Source organism: Dipodomys spectabilis, unplaced genomic scaffold (assembly GCF_019054845.1).
Source record: "Dipodomys spectabilis isolate Male_0828 unplaced genomic scaffold, ASM1905484v1 ptg000266l, whole genome shotgun sequence".
Taxonomy (NCBI): domain Eukaryota; kingdom Metazoa; phylum Chordata; class Mammalia; order Rodentia; family Heteromyidae; genus Dipodomys; species Dipodomys spectabilis.
The window spans coordinates 1,575,087-1,595,594 of record NW_024870943.1 but is presented as its reverse complement, the minus strand read 5'-3'; the positions used below and the strand labels follow the sequence as shown (position 1 = coordinate 1,595,594).

The 20,508-nt window shown below is 45.5% G+C and overlaps 1 pseudogene; it reads right to left on the bottom strand.

Annotated features, from left to right (window-relative positions):
• Window positions 1-3,311: 3,311 nt before the first annotated feature.
• Window positions 3,312-20,508, bottom strand: part of LOC122125542 — a 30,250-nt pseudogene continuing 13,053 nt past the window's right edge.

Here is a 20,508-nt window from a genome sequence, read left to right as displayed (position 1 = left end):
AGTACAAGTTGTCATGTCAAAAACGAACTTTACAACTTTGTTGGGGGAGGGTATGAGGGGGGGGATTGGGTGGGGGGGCGGTGGGAGGTTGGGAAGGGATGTGAAGGGTAAACAAAGGAGGAGGCTGCAATGCTTGATAAGAAATGTACTCATTATCTTGCCCATGTAATTGTAACCCCTCTGTACAGTATGTTCACAAAAAAAAATTAAAAAAGATTTCATAAATTACGTTAACTATATGAAGATGTAATAGTCATACTGCAATCATCCCTCTTGCATCCCTTTTGTGACCTAATTTTACAAATATTTAACATTGTGTTTCATTTCTGCTTTGCTGTTTAATAAAAAGATGTTTCACATACACACAATAAAGAAGATATAGCCTATTTCCATCACAAACTACGACTAGGCCAGGAACAAGAAGGAAATTCTATCATTAGCTTCCACATCTGTAGAACTACAGATCCCTGTGGAAAATGCAAGAAGTCAGACACAGAGAGGCAAATGCATGTTCTTGAAACAGACAAGAACAGGGCAGAGGAATTGTCAGCAAGACCTAAAGGGTCCAGGTAAGGAAAGGAGTCACATGCAATGAGGTAGGCTAGAAACTCAGGGTGAATAGTCATTGCTGATCCTCTCCTGAGCACAGTGAGAAATTTCTGCTTCAAAATCATCAGTGATAACCATGAAAATGAGTAGGGAATTAGAGAATGAAGCTACCTCCTCAGAACTGACCAGGCATGAAAAGAGATCACCCTGCTTTCAGGAATATGCATGAAATGCTTACCTCTAAGCTCCAAATGGGTTCTCTAGGGATGAAAACATTTTTAGAAGAAAATGGCCATTATTGCCAAAGAAATTACTGTACATAAATGTCTCATTCTATTTTCTTTCTTTCTTTCTTTTGTTCCAGTCCAGCAGTTTGAACTCTGGGCCTGGATGCTGTTGTTGAGCTCTTTTATTCCAGACTGGCACTCTACCACCAGAGAGTAGAAATAAGAATCTCATGGGCTTTCTTCACCAGGCTGGCTTTGAACCTTGATTCTCTAATATCAGGCTCCTGAGATTGCATCAGTACAAGGTTTCATTTTTCTTTTCTAACAGCATATATGATGATAAAACAAAAGCAGACTGAGATGGGGAGGGCTGGGAAGGTGGCTCATTGGTAGAGTGCTTGCCTAGCATGCATGAAGCCCTGGGTTCAATTCCTCAGCAGCACATACAGAGAAAAAGCCAGAAGTGGTGCTGTGGCACCAATGGTAGAGTGCTACCTTGAGCAAAAGCAGCTCAGGAACAGTGCCCAAGCCCTGAGTTTAAGTCTCAGAACCGGAAAAAATATACGGAAGGGACACTTTGGGTAAGACAGTTTGGAGACACATGGCTTACACAAGTCTGAGGTTGTTTATAGACAATCATCTAGCGTTGGGCCCCAGTGTCTCCTGCCGGCCTCTTGGGATCAAGTAGAGGTAAGCGACTGCACCACTCCCCTGTCCCCTGGAGAAGCACCCACATGAAAGTGAAAAGTGTCTTGATAATTGTCACATGGGGGAAAAGAAAAAGTTTACTGAGAACTTGGTTTGCCACCCCAGGTGTAGGGAAAATCACTGCTCCCGTGGGAGATGACCTCAGCTGCCTCCCTCCTGGACCCCTATGTAAAGAGCTCTCTGCAGCTCTGAAGTGCTCATGTGCATCTCAGAAATGACCCGCCGTGCCACGCAAATCCTGAAACAAGAGGCCAGCACTTGTTTTCACTGCCACTGGAGAGACACAGCCTGCAGGAGAGACCCCAGGTTCCACACTGTGGGTAAGGGATCACCTTTGGAGCAGGGATTCTGGATTGAACCCAGATGCATGACAAAGCCACAGGGAAGAAATGGGCTAGGACAGTGAAAAGAACTGGGGTTCTAGGCTCCCTACCCCCAAGCCCTGTTGGTTCCTCACTTCTTCTTCCTCATATAGTCTGTCCAGGTTTATGACAAGTGAGGAGGAATCCTGATTGTCCAGGGGTTGAGAGTCACATCAGTGACTCTAGAATGGCATTTGAACCTAAAATTGCCCCTCTCATTCTTTGTCATCGACCTCCTCCATCACCCACACCATCCCCACTACAGACCTGGTTCATCTTCCTGGTATTTCTTCTGTGAAATGTGGGCTCCGTGTTAAGGAAAGTGTGACACCTGGGACCCAGTCCCGCAGCCATTGTTTTGAGGTATAAGCGCATGTGATCCAGGGAATGTGTCACCCATGTTTCAAGTTTCTTTCTTTAGTCAGTCAGAGAGCTTGAACTTGGGGCTTGCCCATGTTCCTTGAGCCCTTTTGGCTCAAGGTTAGGCCACTATCAGTGGGGCCACAGGTCTACTTCTGGTTTGCTGGTGCTTAACTGGAGAGAAGAGTCTCACAGACTTTCCTTCTCTGGGCTGGCTTTGAATTGGGAATCCGAGGTCTCAGCCCCTGAGTAGCTAGGATTACAGGCTTAAACCAGTAGAGCCTTGCTTGTTTAGAATCTTAGATCTGATTCTACAGAGGAGAAATGTAGCCACCTTCATCTCAGAACCTGACTTACCTTCCCTTAATGCCATTCCTCCAGGTTCACCCATTTCCCTGAACATGCCATCTTCCTCTTCCTGATGGATGAATAGAATTGGATTTTTCCTAATACATGAGAGATAGTAGGACAGTATTTCCAGTTGTCTGAATGCTGAATGGAGAATGTTGAGTTCCCTTGGCCCCGTGCAGGCCTCAGTTTCCTAAGCCAGAGCCTCTGGATGAGACTCAAGGAACAGAGAGGATGGGAGCTACCCATGTGTCTATGGGGGTGATCCTCTTAGGCCAAACTGTGGTTGGGTTTGTGGATAATTTATCTCTCCTCTCCCATTATCTATTCCTGTCCTGCATGGGGAACAGAATGAGAGCCACAGACTTGATTCTTATGAACTTAATTGTGGCCAACTTCCTATGTCTTCTGTGTAGGGGTTTTCCCCAAACCAGGGTGGCTTTGGGCTGGAGAATTTTCTTCAGTGATGTGGGTTTGCAAAATGGTCTTCTATCTTCACCGAGTGGGCAGGGGGGTGTCGATCAGTAGCACTTGCTCCCTGAGCCTCTTCCTTGCTGTCAGCATCAGTCAGGGAGACTCCAGGTGGGCAGGGCTGAAGGGGAGAGCCCACAAGCACATTGTTTCCACTGTCTACCTCAGCTGGGGGGTCTCCCTCCTGGTGAGCATTGTTTGTCTTATGTACACGACCGGACCCAAAGCGCACAACAACATGACGAGCTTAAAGGCCTATGGATACTGTTCTGCAGTGCGTCACGATCTAGCTGCTGATGTGGTGCACATGGCCATACTCTCGGGGCCTAATGTTCTGTGTCTGGGGCTCATGCTCTGGGCCAGCAGCTCCATGCTTTTTGTCCTGTACAGACACAAGCAGAGAATGCGACACATCCAGGGGATCAGTGTCTCCAACAGAGTCTCTCTCGAGTCCAGAGCTACCATAAGCATCCTCCTCGTGATGAGCACCTTTGTCTCCTTTTATACCATGTCCTGCATCTTTCAGATTTGCTCGTCTGTGATTTTCAACACCAGCCCTGTGGTGCACCATATGTCGGTGTTTGCTATGGGCTGTTTCCCATCCCTCAGCCCTTTCCTGCTCATGAGCAGACACTCCACTCCCTTCAGCCTCCTCTTCACCTGCACAAAGAAGAAGAAAGTGGTCCTCCCCTGAGGACCACCAAGCTTGCATCTCTGCTGAGCTTTGCTTGGCCATTCATCAATTTCCACACCTAGATAAAAGTCATCTGCTGAGAGATAGAGGTGTGCACACATGTCCACACTTGCGCTTTTGTGTGCTATATATCTCTGTGTGTGTTCATCTGTCTCTATTGTGCTGGCCTACAAAATTCTATGAAAGTGGTAATGTTAGATTTTGAAATAATGCATATTAGGTCATGTTAACTACTTCCAGAGAATCTGCCCCATTAATTGGTAGTCTTGTCAAATTCAAGATAAACTGGATAAACTCACCTAACATGTGTTCCTAATTCCATTTTGAGTCTTTGATTTCTTTCTTTCTTTCTTTCTTTTTTTTTTAATTTAATTTAATTTTATTTGTGAACATACTGTACAGAGGAGTTACAGTTACATGGGCAGGATAATGCGTACATTTCTTACCAAGCATTGCAGCCTCCTCCTTTGTTTACCCTTCACATCCCTTCCCAGCCTCCCCCCTCCCCCCCTAATCCCAATCCTTCTCCTTCCCCCCCTTTTCCCCCCTTCCCCCCCCCCCCCCCGCACCAACGTTGTAAAGCTCGTTTTGGACATGACAATTTGTACTTCTCATTGTTGCAACAGGTCCACCTGTATCCTTAAACAACTGGTTTTCCCCCATCTCCTCCACAAGTTATACTGACATCAAATATAGTGAAAGCAGGGGTTATACTGTGGGGGAGGGACATACAAAGCAACAAAGAGATAATCTTATAAATGTGTTAGAAACACATGCATGAAAGAAAAAACATTAAAATACACATCTAAGGGTTCATTTTCCTGACATCACATTATCTGATCTTTTCCGCTTGACTCATACATATACTAGATATTACAAATAAGGGAAACCATGGGACCTACGTTTCTTTGGGCCTGGCTTACTTCACTTAATATAATTTTTTCCAAGTTTTTCCATTTCCTAACAAATGGGGCAATGTCATTCTTTCTGATGGAGGCATAGAATTCCATTGTGTATATATACCACATTTCCTTGATCCATTCATCTACTGAGGGGCATCTGGGTTGGTTCCATATCTTAGCTATGGTAAATAATGCTGCAATAAACATAGTTGTGCTGGTAGCTTTAGTGTGGTCTTGTTTGTAAACATTAGGGTAAATGCCCAAAAGTGGGATTGCTGGGTCATAGGGGAGCTCTATGTGAAGTCTTTTGAGGAACCTCCATACTGTTTCCAAAGTGGTGGAACAAGTTTACATTCCCACCAACAATGAAGTAAGGTTCCTTTCTGTCCACATCCCCTCCAGCATCTGTTGTTGTTAGAGTTCTTGATTTTTGCCGTTCTAACTGGAATGAGGTGATATCTCAATGTTGTTTTGATTTGCATTTCTTTTATGGCTAGGGATGTTGAACATTTCTTCATGTGTCTATTGGCCATCCTTCTTTCTTCTGCAGAGAAGTTTCTCTTTCAGTCTTTTGCCCTCTTATTTATTCGGCAGTTGTTTCTTTGAGGATTTCTTGTTGGGGGGATTAATTTTTTGAGTTTCAAGTATATTTTAGATATGAGACCCTTGTCCGTTGTATGGCTAGTAAAGATCTTCTCCCAATCCATGGGCTTTCTATTGATCTTGCTAGCTATGTCATTTGCCCTGCAGAAGCTCTGCAACTTTATGCAATCCCATTTGTCCAACCTTTCTTTGATTTGTTGTGTTTCCGGGTCTCTATTCAGAAAATTTCGGCCTGAGCCAAGGAGACCTAGGGTTTCTCCTATTCCATCCTGTAATGTTTTCAGAGTGTCTGCTTTGAGTTCAAGGTCTTTGATCCATTTGGAGTTGATTCTGGTGCAGGGTGATATATAAGGATCTAGCTTAAGTTTTCTACATGTAGTTAACCAATTTTGCCAGCACCATTTACTGAAGAGGTTGTCTTTCTTCCATTCTATTGTTTTAGCTCCCTTATCGAAGATTAGATGGCTATAGGTCTGTAGGTTCATTTCTGGGTTTTCAATTCTATTCCATTTTTCCTGAGGTCTGTTCTTATGCCAATACCAAGCTGTTTTGATTACTATGGCTTTATAGTAGAGTTTGAAGTTTGGTATTGATATTCCTCCAGCAGTGTTCTTTCCATTCAGGAGCGTTTTTGCTATTCGGGGTCTTTTATTGTTCCATATGAATTTTTGGATTGCCTCTTCTATTTCCTTGAAGAATGAGGTTGGAATTTTGATAGGTATCTCATTGAATTTGTAGATAGCCTTGGGAAGTATTGCCATTTTCACGATGTTAATCTTTCCAATCCAGGAGCATGGGAGGTTTTGCCATTTTTTAAGTTCTGTGTTGATTTCCTTTTTCAAGATTTTAAAGTTTTCATCATAGAGGTCCTTCACTTCTTTAGTTAAGTTAATTCCTAGGTATTTTATTTTTTGTGGGGCTATTACAAATGGAGTTGCTTTCCTAATTTCAGCCACACTTTTCTCATTGTTGGCATACAGAAAAGGGATTATTTTTGGGGGTTAATTTTATAACCTGCTACTTTGCCAAAGTTTTGAATCAGCTAGAGTAATTTGGGAGTGGAGTCTATGGGATTCTTTAAATACAAGATCATGTCATCTGCAAATATGGAGAGTTATATTTCTTCTTTCCCTATTTGGATCCCATTTATGTCTGCATCTTGTCTTATTGCTGTAGCTAGGCATTCTAATACTAGATTGAAGAGAAGTGGAGAGAGTGGGCATCCTTGTCTTGTTCCTGAGTTAAGAGGAAATGGCTTTAGTTTTTCACCATTGAGTATAATGCTGGCTGTAGGTTTGTCATATGCAGCCTTTATTGTATTGAGGAATGTTCCATGGATTCCTAATTTTTCCAAAACCTTCATCATAAAGGGGTGTTGGATCTTGTCGAATGCTTTTTCTGCATCTATTGAGATAACCATGTGGTTCTTATTCTTGCTCCTGTTGATGTGATGAATAATGTTAATTGATTTGTGTATATTGAACCAGCTTTGCATCCCTGAAATGAATCCTGTTTGATCATGGTGTATGATTTTTTGGATGACTTGTTGACGTCGATTGGCCAAAATTTTGTTGAGAAGTTTTGCATCAATGTTCATCAAAGAAATGGGTCTATAGTTCTCTTTCTTTGATGAGTCCCTGCCTGGTTTTGGGATGATTGTTATGATGGCTTCATAGAATGTGTTCGGTAGTGAGCTTTCTCTTTCAATTTCATTGAAGAGTTGGAGGAGTATTGGTGTGAGCTCTGCTTTGAAGGCCTTGTAAAATTCTGCTGTAAAACCATCTGGTCCTGGACTTTTCTTAGCTGGGAGGTCTCTTACTGCTGTTTCTATTTCAATGCTTGATATGGGCCTGTTAAGCTGGTTTAACTCATCTTGGTTTAGTTTTGGCATGTCAATATTTGCTAGGAAAAGGTCCATTTCTGTCAAGTTCTCAAACTTATTAGCATAAAGTTTTGAGAAGTATTCCCTTATAATGTTCTGAATCTTGGTTGTTTCCGTGGTGATGTTTCCATTCTCATCTCTGAGTTTATTAATTTGGGTGTGTTCTCTTCTTTTTCTGATAAGATTTGTGAAGGGTCTGTCAATTTTGTTAATTTTTTCAAAGAACCAACTCTTTGTTTTGTTGATTCTTTCTATAGTTTTTTTTTGGATTCTAATTCATTTAATTCTGATTTAATTTTGATTATTTCTTTCCGTCTACTGGATTGGGGTTTATCTTGCTGCTCTTTTTCAAGGAGGTTTAGATGTCTCATTAAATTGTTGGTTTCAGATCTCTCCAATTTGTTGATGTAGGAGCTCAGAGCTATAAACTTGCCTCTGAGTACTGCCTTTGCTGTGTCCCAGAGGAGCTGGTAATTTGTGTGCTCATTTTTGTTGAATAGCATGAACATTTGAATTTCCTTCCTAATCTCTTCCATGACCCACTCTTGATTCAGCAGTGTGTTGTTCAGCCTCCATGTGATACCGGACTTGCTTTGGTTTCTTTTGATGCTGAGTTCTAATTTTATTCCCTTGTGGTCAGAGAGAATGCAAGGTATAACTTCAATGTTTCTGAATTTAGACAAGTTTGCTTTGTGGCCTAAAATGTGGTCTATTTTAGAAAACGTTCCATGTGCTGCTGAGAAAAACGTGTATTCTGATTCTGCTGGGTGAAATGTTCAGTAGATATCTGTTAAGTCTAGTTGATCTATGCAGCTGTTTAGATCTGCGGTTTCTCTGTTGAGTTTTTGCCGAGTTGATCTATCTAGTGGGGAGAGTGGTGTGTTAAAATCCCCAACAATTAATGTCTTTGGATCTATATGGGATTTGAGGGAAAGTAGTGTTTCCTTGATAAATTTGGGTGCTCCATTGTTTGGCGAATAGATATTTAGAATTGTAATATCCTCCTGAAGGAGAGATCCCTTAATTAGTATGTAGCGACCTTCTTTATCTCTTCTCACGAATTTTAATTTGAAGTCTATTTTATCTGATATTAAGATTGCAACTCCCGCCTGTTAATGGGGGTCGTTTGCTTGGTAGATTTTGCTCCAGCCTTTAACATTGAAAATGTGTTTGTTTTTACGGGCAAGATGTGACTCCTGCAGGCAGCAGATAGAAGGGTCTTGTTTTTTAATCCAACTAGACAGTCTATGTCGCTTAATTGGAGATTTCAGTCCGTTAACGTAAAGAGATAGGACTGAGAGGTATTTGGGAGTTCCTGCCATGTTATCCACCTTCTTGGGGACTGCGAAAACTGGGTTCTTCCTATGGTTCTTGGATTCTCAGTTTGGGTGCAGTTTCTTGGCCTTTGTTGCGGTCTTGTTGGTTTTCTATGTGTAGGACATCTTTAAGAATCTTTTGTAGGGCTGGTTTGGTGGAGATGTATTGTTTCAATTTTTCTTTGCTATGGAAGGTTTTAATATGGCCTTCAGTTATGAAGGAGAGTTTAGCTAGGTACAGTATTCTTGGTTGATAGTTGTTTGTTTTTAGGGCATGGCATACATCATTCCAGGCTCTTCTTGCTTTGATTGTCTCTGCTGAGAAATCTGAGGTGATTCTAATTGGTTTCCCTTTATAGGTGATTAACCTTTTCTCCTTGACAGCTTTAAGGATCTTTTCCTTGGTCTGAGTTGATCCTGTGTGGATTATAATGTGACGGTGGGATGTCCTATTCTGGTCTGGTCTATTTGGGGTTCTAAAAGCTTCTTGTATCTGAATAGGCCTATCTTTTTGTATGTTTGGGAAGTTCTCTGCTAGGATCCTGTTAAACAAATTTCCTAGACCATTAACTTCTGTTTCTAGGTGCTCCTCTACACCCATTATCCTTAGATTAGGCCTTCTGATGGTGTCTTCCAGGTGTTGGATAGATCTATCGTACTTCTTGGACTTGTCTTGGATGGTTGTATGTTCTTTCTCTATAATATCTAGGCTGTCTTCAATCCCTGCGATTCAATCTTCTGCATGGTCTAACCTGCTGTCAAGACTCTCTACTTTGTTTTTTATCTCTTTTCCTTCTAATTGGTCAGCTTTGATGGCTTCAAGTTCTTTGTTGAAGCTCTGTTTTAGGTCTTGTATGAATTTCTTTACTTCCTTAATTTGGTGTTCATTGTTTGTTCTCAAATCACTTAGTTGATTGGTTATGGTTTCTTTGGACTCCCATTCTTTCTGTTGGGTTCCATTCAGCATTCCCTTTGTGGTCTCCCTGACTTCCTTCAGCTCTTTGTTAATGGATTCCATGAATGCCTTTAGTGATCTTTGTGTGTTCTCTACCTGGTCTCTCAATTCCTGAATTACTCTTTGATTAGCTTCATCCCGTTTGTGGGATTCTTGCAGTTCTCTTTCCTCCCGTTCGTGGGATTTCTGCAGTTCTCTTTGAGTGTTCTCAGCCTGCTCACGCCATTCCTCCCTTTCTCTTTGAGTATTCTCAAGTTGTTCACGCAAATCCTGTATCAGTTTTTGAGTAGCTTCCTCACGCTTATGATATTCCTGTATAAACTTTTGGGATGCCTCCTCTCTCTCCCTATCACGCTCATACAGAGTCCTTTGTAAGTTGTCAAACTTCTCATTTATCATGTTTGCCACCAGTGTTTGTAGAGCTATTTGGGAACTCTCCTCTGGATTGTTCATTATCTGATCTGACCCCTGATTATCAAGATTGGGAATTGAGATACCCGGATTTGCCATTTTTCTTGTGTTTTTCCGGCTTACTCTGCCCATTTGAGATGAAAATAGCACCAGTTTTGTGCTAGAACACTATCTTAAGGCAACCATCAACCAACGTTTGCATTTATACAGTCAATAGTCTACAGATACAATCTAGTTCAAGAGATACATCTATTCAACATCAAAAAACTATATGTTAATGGGCTTCGAACCGCAGAGAAGAATTTGGAAAACCAGAAATTTTTAGGGTTAGGGAGAGATGTGGGTAAAAATTAGGAATAGATTGGTGTAGGGAGGCACAGGGAGAGTTAACTATGTCCTAATCTCAATGCAGGAAATAGTTTGGGTAGGATGCAAGTAGAGAGGGAGAGAAAAAGAAGAAAGGGAAAGGGAAATGGAAAGAGACCAGAAAAAAAAATTAGAAAGGTAAAAATTAATATAGTTATGGAGATTGAAAGACCATCTATTTAGAGAGGAATGTGAATATAATGAGAAAACAGGAGGGAGATAGAGGAGATGTGAAAAACTTAAAAAATGCTTAAAATATTATATAGGTATAAAGAGGTAGTACTGCTATTAAGGAATTTAAGTCTCAGAGGTTTTGGATTGAGTAATAAATTTGTGGATTAAGTGTGTACACAATGGGGGATAGGGTCTACTAGTTAACTATGGGTTTATCTGAGGATGTGCAGGACAAGAGTTAAGTCACATACAGAAGAACAAAAGAAAGGAAAAGGTGAAAAGGATAAGAAAGGTAGAAAAAAAAAGATCAGAAGTTCAGTAGAGCTAGACAAAAAACAAAAAGATAATTAAGAAAGAAAGAAAAAGAGAGAGAAGACAAGAAAAGAAAGGAAAACGTACATTCACGTATTCCTAAAATAAAAATTATAAGAGGGAAAAAAAATTACTGGAAAACAATTATTTTTCAAAAAAGGCAAAAATTAAAGATTAATAAAAGTTTTAGAAAAGGAAAAAAAATTTTTTTATATATATAAGGTACCAATAAAAAAAAAAAAGAAAAAAGAAAAGAAGAAAAAAAAGTTCTTTGATTTTTTTTTTTTTATTTTTTTGGGAGGGGTGGGAAGAATCCTGTATCTCCCTTTTGTCTGTAACCAGCCTCTTGTCGGAGTCTCTGGTCAGCTTGAGGTCCTGTGGCTTGATTGGTTTCTTAAGTCAGTTTGTTCGAACAGGCAGAAAAATGCTCTGCTTGACCCAAGATTTTGAGATCCCCCTCCCAGGTTAGTTTAATGGGAGGGTGATCTGCTTTGAGAATCACAAAAGAGGGGTGATGAGGCTAGGTTCTGGTAGAGTTGAGGCCTTTCAACAAACAGTAGCTTTTCCCTGGGGCTAATTTGTGAAAAATTCACAGAGCCCACCCTGGAGCCATTCTCAGGGTTTCTGTTTTTCAATTGATTGTGGAGGCTGCTAGAGGGAGGGGCAGCCTCTGGCTCTGGTTACCCAGTGAGGAAAGCCACTCCAATGGCTGGTGCCTGAGCTGGGTGACTTTTCCCTGGATGGAGCTGAGTCTGGCAGGTCACTTCGCCGTTAAGTTCTTGTGACCTGTTAAATGACTCGTTTTGTTCCAAGGCCTGAGTTGGAGCTAGCAGCTCCTCCGAGCTTTGTCGGTATCCAAGATGGAGATCACCGGTGCTGGGGGGGGAGGGGTGGCCTTCCCTCCTCTGCTCCCTGAGAAGGAGTGAGGACGTCGGGCTTCTACTCACGCCGAGACTTGGATCCTGGGTCGTCTCTGGTCTGCAAACTGCAGGATGAAGATGTCCGCTCCTTGTCGGTTCTTGCTGGTGTTGAGTAGAATCCTCTCGCCCGCTGCGTCTGGCTCCTTCGTCCCGGACTCTCTGTGTGAGCTCTCAGGTATGGCCGCGGCTGCGGTCTCCGCTGCGACCCTGCCGCCGCCGCGGCGGCTGCTGGCAGGCGCTCAGATGTGTCTCCTTGTCTTGGCTTCCCCTCTCTTGTCTAACTCTCCGTCCTGTGATGGCACACTTGGTGTGATTCTCTGGCTTAGGACTGTTCACTGGAACTCTAAAACTGCTTTCTATGCAAGAGCTTGTTCAGATTCCAGCTTCTCCTCCGCCATCTTCCCGGAACTCCCTCTTTCTTTCTTTAATAGTTCCCTATGCAATGAAGTGAATCATTCCTAAAGCCCCTTCTGTTCTGGAGAAGAAAGTAGTTGGAAAGAAAATATCAGCTGGCAATTATTTCTAACATATTTATAAGATGATTTCTATGTTGCTTTGTATGTCCTTCCCACACAGTATAACCAATGCTTTTACTGTATTTGATGTTGGTATAATTTGTGGAGGGGAAGGGAAAAAACAAATCTTTTAACTAGGGATACAGGTGGACCCATTGCAACAATGAGACATACAAGTCGTTATGTCGTAAAACGAACTTTACAACTTTGGTGTGAGGGGAATTGGATTGGGGAGGGTGAGAGTATGGGAAAGGATTGGAAGGGGAAACAAAGAGGATGCAACAATGGTTGATAAGAAATGTAGTCATTATCTTGCCCATATAATGGTAACTCTTCTGTAGAGTATTCTCACAATAAAAAAAAAAAAGAAAATAGCAGCTGGGTGTTGGTGGTTGATGCCTGTGTTCTGAGTTCCTGAGAAGGCGAGATCTTAGGATCACAGTTCAGAGCCAGTCTAGGCAGATAACCCTCTGAGACTCTCATCTCCAATAAACCACTAAAAAACAAAAAAAGAACAAAGGAGGAGACTACAATTCTTGATAGGAAATGTACTCATTATCTTGCCCATGTAATTGTAACCCCTCCGTACAGTATGTTCACAATAATAAAAAAAAAGAAGAAAAGAAGAAAAAAAGAAAAAAAAGATGGAAGTGGTGCTGTGGGTGAAGTGGAAGAGAGCTAACCTTGAGCAAAATCATCCTAGGGACTTAACGGAGGCCCAGAGTTCAAGCCTCAGTCCTGGCACAAAGAAGGAAAGAGAGAATCACGGACATAGACACACAGACAGACAGAGACAGACAGAGAAGAGAGATGGAAATCCAGCAAAGAAGAAGGAAGGAAGGAAGGAAGCAAGGAAGGAAGGAAGGAAGGAAGGAAGAAGGAAAGAAGCAAGGAAAGAAGGGAGTCCTGCTTGTGTAGCTCTGACCACAAACATCAAGGCTCTTTCCTGACAGTTACTCCCTTAATCTTGTCTGTGCTTATTTCTTCCACATAATTTATTTTCACAACTCTTTATTTTCCTTGGCAGTCTATGTTACAAATCTCTAGACTCTCTGCTAATTCAAAAAGGACATTAAGTGTACTTTGAAAAGCACATTTTTTAATGTAAAGTTGTTTTGAAAACACGAAGGCTCTTTGAGAAAGTCCCTTGCTTGTCTATTGTGACATTTCCTGCAGTGCTCCTCATGTCCCTTGTTATGAGATCACTTTACCACAGCCTCTGGGGTGCAGATCAGGGCTGCTGTGCTGAATGACAGGCAGGGCGCTCCGACCCAGGTTCTCCACCTCCACCCTTTTCTTCTCTGGAATGAATTGCAGGGTGACAGAAAGCCAGAAGTAGCACTGATGTCCCAGGGAGAGTCACCAGCCCTGAGCACAAAAGCTCAGGGACAGGCCCCAGGCCCTGAGTTCAAGTCCTAGGGCCTGCACAGAAAAGGAAAGCAAGCAGATGGCAGGCCTGCCTCCAGGAACCATCCAGGGACTATGCCGGGTATTGAGTGGACTGTGGGCTCTGAGCCAGGCGCCTCCTCCTGATCCTGAAGTTCCCACAGCCACCCCACCACAGAAAGGCTTGAACCACAGGCCTTGCCATCCCTGCACTCCCTCCCCCCACACTGGCTTTAGCCAGATTCCATACCTGCCCCACTCCCTTAATCCAGCCCAAAGTCATTCCACCCAGCACACGCGTGCTCTGGTCTCCTTGGGGAGCTGTCTGGTGTCATCATTAACCTCACACACACCTGGTCCTCTCCTGACCCCTGGTGTTCCTGTCCTCAGAGGTTCTCCCCATCTGTGTCACCTTGGAAAGCGTGGATGTGGACTTAGCCTCCTGACCTAGGTGGACCGCGTGTCCTCCACCAGCTCCCTGCCTTCTGAGGGGACTCAGGCTTTCCCTGCCCCCACCCTACCCCCTCTCAACACCTGGTCCCCAGGAGCACCCCACCCTCCAGCCATCTCACACTCTGTCTTGAGCATGATCCAAATCCAAGACAGCCCATGCGCCGAGCTTCCCCTCCCCTACAGCACTCAGCAATGCTCCACGTGCTTTTCCTCTTTTTTTTGCCCGGCTATATGGCTTGAACTCTGGGCCTAGGCGCTGTTCCTCAGCTCTTCCGCTCAAGGTTAGGCTCTGCACCCCACGCACCCCTGCAGTCTGCTGGAAGCACACCCGCCTGTCGTCACGCTGACATGCAGCCCTGCCTGGACTCGTTACTTCTAGAGAGTTCGCACTTTCAGGACACCTCTCTCCATCTGTGTCTCCTTTCTTCCTGTGCACCCTCAGTTCTGCACCACCATCTTGTATGAATCCCTTTCCTGTCTCCTGTGTCCTTGCCATGCCGTGGCATGACTCCTGCTCCCCTGCCGCACACCTGCTGGCCAGAGCTCACAGCCAGCTCCTGACTTGGCTTCATTCACAGCAGCACCTGGTGACTATGATCAATATGAATGAGGGATGAGACACGCTCACCTCTCACTCGTGGGGATGACTTGAAGCTCCTAACAAAGCCTTTCAGGAAAAATGGGTTGTGACACAAAGGTACGACTCAGCCTGTGAACCGGCTGGGAGGTCAGCTTCTCCCCCCCACACCCTGCATCCTTAGCTTGGGGGTTCTGGGCCCACCCCTTGAACACCTCCTGCTGGTAGAGCAGGCCACAAGGTGGTGGCCATCCTCACAAAACCACCAGCCTGGCGAATCATCTTCCATCGCAATCAAAACAGCAGAATCCAGAAGGGCCAAGAAAGTCCTGGGGAGGTTTTGGGGGGAAGCACTCATGCCAGGTCTGATCTGGGAGTAACCATTGACTGATGCCTAGGACAGGTGCCATCTGACTTCTGTTCCTGGGTCACACCCGAGTCCTGGCATGATGGTGGCCACTATTGCACACTGCACACACCTTGCCTTGTCAGGTCCCGGCCGGACTGTATCTACCTTCCCATTGCTTCTACTTCATTAAAATACCTAACTACTCACTTCTTACAGCTGATAATGGGTTAGCGGAAAAACCTTTAAAGCAGACGGATCCTTGGTATAATGACTTTTTTGGGGGAGGGAATCAGTATTGGGGCTTGAACTCAGGGCCTGGGTGCTGTCCCTAAGCTCTTTTCCTCATGGCTAGCGCTCTACCACTTGGAGCTTAGTGCCACCTCCAGTGTTCTGGTAGGGAATTGAAGAGTCTCCTGGACTTTTCTGCCCAGGCTGGCTTTGAACTGTGATCCTCAGATCTCAGCCTCAGTCGCTAGGATGACAGGTGCAAGCCACAGGTGTCCAATGTCTTACTCTTCAAATTGTCCAGGACTGGTTGAGCCACACTTGCAATTATGGGTGGAATGCAATGTGGGCATGGTGCATGATCTTTCAATGCATTGTTGAAATTACTTGTAGGTATGTTATGAAATATTTTACATCTGTGCTCTTCAAGGAAATAGGTGTCTAATCTTGTCTCTAGTCTGTTCTCATTTTGGTATGAGAGGGAGTTTGGTAGCCTTCTTCCTTTCCTAGTTTTTGAACCTGTCTGAGGGACATTGGTGGTAACTCTGAACACCTGGTGTATCCCATCACTGAATCATCATACTGCTTGATTACAAATGAAGTTAGGTGATTAAAGTCACCTTGGATCAAACCTGATGGGTCAGCATGCAAAGACTGAATCCATTCCTCGGATGTTTTCTAATGTGTTGGACTAATTTTCTAATATATCCTCCAGTGACAATTTGAATTTAAACTGTTATGATATTCTAGTTTTCTTTTTTATTTTTTTTTTGTCGGTCGTGGGGCTTGAACTCTGGCCCTGGGCGCTGTCCCTCAGCTCTTCAGCTCAAGGCGAGCGCTCTACCATTTGAGCTACAGCGCCACTTCCGGTTTTCTGGTGGTTTATTGGAGATAGGAGTCTCATGGTCTTTCCTGCCCGGGCTGGCTTTGAACCGCGATCCTCAGATCTCAGCCTCCTGAGTAGCTAGGATTACAGGCGTGACTTCCTAGTTTTCTTAGTTGATGCCTTCACTGTTCTTGGATGAAGGCTTGTCAGTCTTAGCTATCAAGAAAACTTCTTACATTCACTGATTTTTTTTTTGTCTGTCCTGAAGCTTGAACTATGGGCCCGGGCACTGTCCCTCAGCTCTTCAGCTCAAGGCAGGCACTCTATCACTTGAGCCATAGTTGCCACTTCCAGTTTTCTGGTGAGATGAGTCTCATGAACTTTCCTGCCTCGGCTGGCTTTGAACCATGCTCCTCAGATCTCAGCCTGCAGAGTAGCTAGGATTACAGGCGTGAGCCCCCAGGCCTCCGCTTCTTTCACTGATTTTTTTTACGTTGTTCATTTAACCTCCTTTTTTTTCATTTTTACCCTTATTTGTGTGTGTGTGTGTGTGTGTGTGTGTGTGTGTGTTTATGTGTGTGCCTGTCCTAGGGCTTGAACTCAGTGCCTGGCACTGTTGCTAAGCTTCTTTAGCTCCAGGCTAGTGTGCTACCACTTGAGCCACAGCTCTGCTTTGTAAATTCTGGGGATAGTTTATTGAAAATGAGCCTTGTGGGGCTGGGAAGGTGGCTCAGTGGTACAGCTCTTGCCTTGCATGCGTGAGGCCCTGGGTTTGATTCCACAGCACCACATAAGCAAAAAGAAAAAAGCCAGAAGTGGCGCCATGGCTCAAGTGGTAGAGCACTAGCTTTGAGCTGAAGAGCTGAGGGACAGAGCCCAGGCCTAGAGTTCAGGCTCCACGACAGGAACCAAAACATAAAAAAATAAAAAAAAAATAGAAAATGAGCCTGGTGGACTTTTCTGCTGACTTTGAACCATAATCCTCAGATCTGAGCTTCTGGAGTAGCTCTGATTAGTGGTGAGCAGCCATCAGTGTCAGGCTGGCTCTATCCTGATTTTTATGATTATCTCTCTATCCACTGTTCTGGGTTTGCTTTTAGACTGTGCTTTGTTGTTGATGACATTTGAAACACCTGACTTTTTTCATGCCAGGCCCAGATAGCTGTAAATTCCCTCAGAGAAGCTTTTGCTGCATCCCAGATGTTCTGGAAAGTTGTGGTATGGCTTTGATTTTTGATTTTGTAAACTTGTTCCTTCATTTGATCCTTAAGTCTTATGACTGACTTTGGGCTCGACAGCCTATCACTTGATGAGAGGGGGGTCGTAAGCCAACATTCTAACTTGGTCTGGACTTACTGGTCCATGGCATCCAGTAGTACTAGTTCATGAAACTGGGGCAGCAGTAGGCATCTATGTGCTGGCTCGCTGTCAGCAGAGGGTGACAGTCTTTATCTCATCAACCTAGCTTGGGTTTGATGTCTCTCCTGCTCTCGTGGGACAAGCAACTGGGGCTCCCTTTCAGGTCAGTTCCCATTTGCTTGGGACAGTTTTCCACCCTGAACTTTCAGTTTTCAGGCTTGGCTGGTGAAGTGTCATCTCTATGCAGTGTTGGTTTATAACTGGGCCAGGCCAGCTCTCCCTCCTAGCTGACAGGCACAAGGTAGAGCTGGGTCACTGCTTTACAGTTCAGGCAGGTATATACAGATCCAGAAAATACTGTCAGCTTTATGTTGTATATCAATTTCCCACCACCAAATAGCTCCAAATTTTTAATATACTTTCTCTTGCCGTCTACTCCTTTCTATCTTGTATATTTGTCTGTTCTCCTAAAAAACAGCTTTCCATGAAGAACAAAGCATGGCAACTGCAGGAAAATGGATGGAACTGGAATTCATCATACATCTTGGGAAGGAAAACAGGCCAGACAAGAAATGTAAATCTGTTTTTCTCTGGTAGAATCCAGACTTTAAAAGACAAAAATCTAGCCTCATGCCAATGGCTCACTATTGTCATCCTAGCTACTCAGAAGGCTGATATATGAGGATCATGGTTCAAAGGAAGCCAGGGCAGGAAAGTCCATGCCACTCTTATCTCCAATAAACCACCAGAAAACCAGAAGTGAGACTGTGGCTCAGGTGGTAGAGCACTCGCCCTCAGCTGAAGAGCTGAGGCACAGCAGCCAGGACCAGAGTTCAATCCACATGAGAAACCAAAACAAACAAAAAAAAGATATAAAGCTCATAGTGATGTCCTCAACCACAGGGCCCTTGGGCATGCTTGAGGTACCCAGTGCGAAACTCAGGCTTTGAGACAGTGCTATGTACTCATCAAAAAAATGGTTGATTTTCCCAGGGCAGGGGTGTGGCTCAGTGAACAGTAAGAGGACTTGAGCAGTAGGAGGATGTGAATAATAGGAGGATGTGAACAGTAGGGCCTCCAAAGGCAGCCCGGGTCCTTAGCCAGCTCTGCCACAGCAGGCAGCATGCCTAGGGGTCAGGACACTCAGCGTGACTTCTTAGGACTAAGTGTCCTCACAGAAAAGGGCAGATACCAAGGCCCCAGGACACTCCCCCCAACTCCGACTAAGACCTGAGGTCCGACTCTTTCTACACCTTTATTTTTTTGTGAAAAGAGGGCAAAAAGGAATAAAATATAAACAATACAGTTGACACAAATAAACCACCTGGGGGGGTTGGGCGGCGGGAAGGGGAGAGAGGTGGGAGGCAGGTGGGGATGGGGTCCCCATGTCAGCAACAAGAGGCAGTGACCCAGATGCTCGATTCTCTCCCTACAGGGCAGGAGTGCCGCCTTCCTCCTGGCTGCTGTCCATCCCACTGCATGTCCCTCAGCCTTTGGGAGGGGGCCGGGTGCCATCTCCCCAGGCAGCTCAGGGAACGTGCGTGGGGCCAGGTCTGGGATCAAGCCAAGCACAGGGAGGGCTGTCAGGGACACACTGGCTCCGTGAGGGAGAATCTCAGAGAGGGCTAAGCCGAGGGTGGGCCAGAGGCTGGCACTGAAGGCCCAAGCACTGGCTCTTCTTCCAGTATCAGGCAAGCGACAGAACTGGAGGAACAGGAGTGGGCCGGCTCAGAAGTCCAGCCTGGCCCTCTTGCGCCCCTGCCCAGGCCCCACCCCCCTCTCCCCATCCAACTGCCTGTCTGGCCCCCTATCCCCTGCCTGGCACTGCCACCCTCTGGCCCTCCCAGGCCCCTGTCCGGGCACCACCACCCCTCCTACCTGCCATCGCCTGCCAACCCCCAACTCACCCTGGTCAAGGCCTCCTGGGCAAAGTACTTGACGGCCACATACTGGTCCTGGGTCATCTTCTCCAGGACTGGCTTGACCTCGCTCTTCAGGGTGCTGGAAGCAGAGGGGAAAGGGCCGGACATGAAGCTGATGGGTCCCACAGCTGGGAACTCAGTTCAGGCCTGGCCACCCCCTGGGGAATTACAACTTGCATCTCCAGATGACTAGCGATGCTGAGCCATCCTTCCCCTCCCTTCCCTTTACATCCCCCTCCCCAGAAGGCTCACCACAGCCACTGCTGACTCCTCAGTCTACAGTGAAGTCGACACTGGGAGGAAGCAGCAGGCAGCAGTGGCAGCTGAACACAGTGGTGCACATCTGGAATCCCAGCCACTGAGGAAGCCCTAGCAATAGCTAGGTGTGGTGGCACCCGTTATCCTAGCGGTGTGAGCAGCATGCACAGACCAGGCAGCCTGGGCCACACATGCACTCTGTGAAATATAACAAAGGCAAAAAGTGCTGGGGGCATGGCTCAAGTGGCAGAATGCTTGCCTGGCAAGGTCAACCCTCAGAATCACCACAAAGGAAGAAACAGTGTAGCTGGAGAGGAGCATAAGGAGAGCGAGTCCCAGCTCACCTGTTGTGGAGGATGGTCCTGATCTTCTGCAGGGACTTGGCCACATTGAAGCGGACGTTGGCAATGGGGTCCCCAGCCAAGTGCACGACGGTGGGCAGCATGTGCTTGGTGGTGATGTCCTGCCTGCACACCTCCGACAGAACCTGGCCAAGCATGGGCACACGATCAGTACAGGCAGCGCCTGGCACCTGGGTCCGGGTGGCGAGGCTACGCCAATCCTCACCGGCATGGAAATGGTGTGCACAACTGACAACACCTCCCCGCGACTATGATTTACAACGAGTTCAACTCTGAACACAAAGCCAACAATGTGTCTCACACCAGCTCACCCACACCCAGGCCAAGGGTGCCGGAGGCCTGGAGCCCGCCCAGCTCCAGAAGTGTACTGCTGGCCCTGGCCTCCATCCTCTCCACTCCCAAGCTTGGTTTCACGGTGGGGCCGGCCGTGCTCCTCCCCTGGCAAGCTGGCACCTGGGTGCAGGTGTGGTGCGGGCCACACTTATGTTTATGCAGAAAAGGGTGGTCATGCAGTGCAAGTAGTTGGGGTGTCCGGAGATAGCCAGCATCTTGGGGATCATGGTGGCATGTGCCCACTCCTTCCCAAACTTCTCCATCAGCTTCTTGAGGTTGCTGGTGGCTGCCTCACGGATGGCATAGACTGCAAGGGTGACAGGAAGTCCATGGTGGGAGTTTTAGAGTGGGTCATGGCTCAGTGCCAGCCTTCCCCAGGGTTC